This window comes from Triticum dicoccoides, chromosome 7B (assembly GCF_002162155.2).
Source record: "Triticum dicoccoides isolate Atlit2015 ecotype Zavitan chromosome 7B, WEW_v2.0, whole genome shotgun sequence".
Classification (NCBI taxonomy): Eukaryota; Viridiplantae; Streptophyta; class Magnoliopsida; order Poales; family Poaceae; genus Triticum; species Triticum dicoccoides.
In genome coordinates, this window is record NC_041393.1 from 116,556,514 (window position 1) to 116,561,718 (window position 5,205).

A 5,205-nucleotide genomic window follows, 5' to 3' on the forward strand; every position below is an offset into this window, starting at 1 on the left:
ACGATATGAGATCATTTGAACAAACTATGCCATGAATGTGGCCATAAGATTGATCATTTGGCTTGAAAGCCATGAATCTTCACGCATGATAGCTTATTTTTGAGAACACTTTTTTTAAATAATTTCCGTATTACAAGTTTATTATTTTTCTTGGAAACTTGGCCACATATAATGACACGATGCGAAGGTTTTCCAATTTTTTGAATTTTTTTGAATTTTTTATGCCCGTTCCAAAATGCGGTCAAAACGGCGGGAATGACCGTTCCTAGCTAGTGGTTGAATCTTGAAAAAAATTGGCGTTTCTCTTATTAAATAGATACTTATGTACCTAGAAATGATTTTTAGAAAAAAATAAAGAGCAAACTACGAGGCAGCTACAGTTCAAATTTGACCCGCTTCCATTTCAATCAGCGGGAATTTGTCTTTTTCACGAGAGGTGGATCAAAACTTTTTATACCCAACCATTGGGTCAATTGTCCATTAAATATGGCCTAGATTTTAGAAAATTGATTTGATCCAATTTTGCAACAAATATATGGTAGGTCCTTCACAAAAAATTTATTTTGGGCACTCAAAAAAATGGAAAATTGTTTTTTTGTGCAAAAAAGATAAAGAAATCCCTTTGTCTATACTGTTTACCAATCCAAGATGTAAAATTTTGCAGAGTATGATATCATTTGAAAAAAATATTTGGTAGGTCTTTTACAAAAAAAAACTCATTTTGAGCACTAAAAAAATGGAAAATTATTTTTTGTGACCTATTTGGAAGGTCATAAGGTCTTCAAATTGTTTGTTACGTTCTGATTGGTCCATAGGCATATCACGCGGATCATGTATCAGACACCGTCGGATGCTCCCGGATCCAACGGCAGACCTCATCCCCTCACCCTCTCACCCACGTAGTCCTCTCACCCCCACACCCACTCACCCACGCAGCCCCCACGCCCCCCACTCCCCACCGTTCCAACCCTTCTCTCCCCCGCACCCACACCCGCTCGCCAAACCCTAGCCGCCGCCTTCCCCGCCCCCGCACCATGGTTGTCGACGGCGAGGAGCCCGAATTCCCACGCCTCCCTGTCCTCAAGTGGGTCATGTCCCCCGCCATGGCCACAGTGGGCCTTCCGGATCCGCGCCTCCTCGCGCCGCCACCATCTCCCTGATCCAGATCGACGCCACCACCCTCTCATCCTCATGCGCCGAGCGCCGCCACCACCCTCTTGCCGCCGCCTCCCAATCCCCTTGCCGCCACCTCCTCCTTCCTCCAGCACCATCTCTCCAACCCCAGCAACGAGTTTGTCCTCATCTCCGACCCCGCCACCGGCTGCTTCCACTCCGAGGAAGGCGACGCCCTCCTCTTCGTCTCCCCCATCGACCCCCCTCCTTCTCCACCTCCTTCCACCACCAGAGCCCCACCTCCTCCTTCCTCCAGCTCCATCGGAGCCTTGCCCCACCCTCGCCTTCTTCCTCCAACGTGGGTGGTTCGGGCCGGTGCGCCCCCACTTGCCGGCGCACCCCGCGATGATGGTGGGATCCGGCCACCACTGCCCCCTCGCGAGGCCTCCTCCACCGGATCCCGGCCGCGATGGCCATCAGTGCGGACCCAAAACCGGCGGATCTGGCAGCCACTGGCCCCCTGACCGGCCTTCTTCCAGAGGCCCTGCGATGCGCCACCCCACCCGCCCTGCAACCTCCTGCCCGCACCACCCGATCCATGGCGGCGCTCTAAGGGTCTGGATTTCGACGGGGTGGCGGTCGTCCATGCTACTACCTCCAATGGTATGCACGCTCCTCCTGCATTGCTTTGTACAGTAGTATATTTCAGAAAACCCCAATCAAGGTTCATGCTGTTGTGCTATGCACACATCTACTATATGCATGATATCATGGCTAATTGGTGTTGGTGCTGGCTTGCACAGGTCGAGCACACAGGCGTATGGTTCCACCTCACCGACTCCATGGCCCTCCGGGATGCTTTCCAGTTCCACGGGGCCAACCAAGCATGACACCTTCAAGTAGATGCAGTTCTGCCTCCAATGGCAGAGGGGCGCAGCTGCGTCACCACACTTTCAGATTCTGACTAGGCAGGCTAATGGGTTGCAGCAGTAGTATGCAGGGTTAATACGGTGAGTTTCCTTCATCTTCCTTAGTGTGTGTATGTATGCAATATTGGGATACATATGTTCATCAGTGAGTCTTGTTCAGTTAAGTCTAATAAAGAGATTGTCAGCTCAAACATGCTTTACCAATATTGTGCGGTCATCCCGTTCTCTTTTTACACTTGTCCTTAAAAGTATAAAAACATTTGGTTCAGTTAATTGATGAGAAGGATCCATTGATGCTACATCGTTTGGTTCAGTTAAATGATGATTTTGCTCTGCAATTATCAGCCAATGACATTCACTAGCTGATAAGGGAATGATACTTGCTTCTACGCAGTAGAAAAAAGATTGTTATAGTTAAGTTTGAATCAGGCGAACAGTGTTGATATTTCTGTTATAGTTAAGCTAGACAAGTTTGCATTAGAGATTGTTAGATGATCTTTGGTTTGCTAGACAATCACTTCAGTTTCCAAGTCACTTCAGTCAGTTCTTTGGAACTGAGCTGCAGACTTTGTTCTGGATTTTTATTGTGTGATACAGTTAATATGATATTGGTATTCCTCGAGTTGATGCTTTACAAATTGAAAAGTGCTAATGTTGACAGTGCTATCAAAATCTGTGCCTTTCTGGTACCTTGTAGGCAAGCCTTTGACAGCTGCTTAAGCTTCACTGCTGCTTCTGCTGTATATTTTTTGTAACCCATGTTTCTACTTGCAATCAGCATACAATTTTGCGTCAAATGGTTAAATGTTTCCACATTCTGTAGGATTAGTGTGTCATGTGCTTGTTCCTAGCTGTAAGATATGACTTCTGGTTGTTGTTTTGGTGATTTAGGCCAAGGGAAATGACTACCGTTCCAGGGTCTCCGGTCTGGGAGCTCGTGAAGAAGAACAACTACTTCTTGATCAAGCAGTTCGGTAACAACACCACCAAGGTGCAGTCGTCCAACAACAACTTGGTTCTGATTATCTTCTTAGTGATGTTGTCTTGTTCTGCTTCTGAAGTAGTACTGTTTTATCCAAGCCTAGATCTCCTATATACTGTAGTCCTATCATGCAATCTGATCCTGACACAAAACATTACTCTGTCTAACCCATGTCTGATTTATAACATAGTAATATTGTGTAGCTTGATTATTTGTAAAATGGCGGGCAAATGCTGCTGCAGAGATATTAGTGGTATATGTGCATGCATTTGACAATATGATTTCACATGTGTGTTTGAACATTAACCATACAGATTATGGTACTGTTAATTTGGTGCAGTTGAATGAGTGCTTGATGCTGATATTTTCTTAAATCAGCATTATTTTGTCTTATAATAGATTGATTTGCACTGTTTTGGTTAATCATAGTCCCATAACCGTATGCGATTTCATTGACTGAGATGTTGTAGTAGACTTTGTTGCTAGCTATTTAAGATCACTTAAGATATTATATAAACATCATATCTCCCGGGTCGTCTCCAACGCCGTCGACATGAAGCTCAGGGATGACCTTGAGAGGCTCAAGAAGATCAGGTATAACCTCGCCGTTCCCTGTTCTTTTTCCCCCTTACCATTGGTTGATATATGACTATGTGTTAGATTCAACTACTGAAGATGCTTGCACTTCATATCAGGACTAGCAGTTTGTATCTTGCCTGGTATTATACAGTTTAATTTGCTATTATTAGCTAGGGTTGTTGATAGACTTCATTTTCTGCTGGAAGCCAAATCTCCTAAATACTAGAATGCCTGAAATGTCAGGGTAGCAAGTACTAGCCCTGTGCTTCATTCTATGTACCGTTCTGGTGTCTGTGCATGTATGGGCTAGCTTTTTGTGTAGAATAGTGAGTTGATGCTTCTTTCTACTGAAATACAGCATGTGAGCTCTATGGATGTTTATTTACCTGTAACTTCTGCCAGCTCTATGGATGGTTATATAACAGTTCAACTCAGTCAAATCTTTGGGGTGTTGATACACTACTGTGCAAGTTCTATGGTATGTGAGTTCCTTCTATTGCTGCAAGCATTGACACAATATGTCATGTGCAGGGAGCTCCGCATCCGAGTCTCGTCCATCCTCGGCAGCAAGGAGCTGGGCCAAGGGAGCAAGCAGCGCTGCTGGTTACTTGGGGCCAGATCGAGTAAAGATGACGCACCATGGCATGTGGCGGCGTATTTTGCTTCCAAGAGCAGTAATGTTTATTTGAAATGAGATGTACTCGTCTACTGCCTAGTAAACAATACTGCCTAGTACTGTTTATTTTGCATCCAAGAGCAGTACTGTTTATTTTGCTTCCGTGGCGTGTGGCGTCCTATTTTGAATGATTGTCATGTACTGTGATGTAGTGAGCTGTAGGAGTGAAATGAAATTTTATTTGCTGTTGTATGTGTTATTTTCCTGTGATGTGTTGTGTACATTTAACTTGAACATTAAATTCTCCAGAAAATGTTCTTACTGGACCTGATAGTGGCCACGACCCAAATATGCTTGTACTATTAAGATGCCATGGCCCAAAACAACTTGGGCTGAAAACCTATTCAGAAGTACTATAAGCAGGCCTCGACTCAAATATAAAATAGAAACAAAAAGGAAATGAACTATGTGGAAAGGTAAGGGCACATGATAGAAAAGGCCCAAAAACATAAAGGGAAAGAAAATCATAAATTGGCTGAATTGTTGGGCCTAGCCCATGTAAAGCACCCAATCGGACCGGGCTGAATCTTGCTTGTCAGTGACCTTTTCAATTGGTCGCAATTTAGCCACGTCAGATTGCCACGTTGGATCCGACGTGGCCTGGGCAGACAGCTAGTGACCAAAACAAAACAGTAGACATATTTTGGTCGTAAACGTCTACGACCTTCTCACAGAGAAGGTCGTTAATTTCAGTTTACGACTGCCAGCTTTTGACCTTCTGTTTCTGGTCACAAAAAGGTCGCAAATGAAAAACAATGACCTTTTAGTGACCAATAGTCAAGGTCACAAGTTGACATATTTCTTGTAGTGATAGATTGACACGTGGCACGTCCATCTATGCCGACGGCTAAGCCGTCGGCATAGGCTCACCTTATCCACAACCGTGCCCCACCCCCTCCACTTATTCCTCCTCCCCCGCACCTCTC

At 44.8% G+C, this 5,205-nt stretch overlaps 1 long non-coding RNA gene across 2 annotated transcripts; it reads left to right on the forward strand.

Moving 5' to 3' along the window:
* Positions 1-948: 948 nt before the first annotated feature.
* LOC119337502 lies at positions 949-4,484 on the forward strand. 2 transcript variants are annotated; one of them, XR_005163352.1, is made up of 4 exons: positions 949-1,776; positions 1,917-2,123; positions 2,934-3,618; positions 4,135-4,484. It is a non-coding gene; the product is annotated as an uncharacterized LOC119337502 (long non-coding RNA). The 2 variants fall into 2 exon arrangements; XR_005163351.1 differs by having other exon boundaries at positions 2,934-4,484.
* The last annotated feature ends 721 nt before the right edge of the window (positions 4,485-5,205 follow it).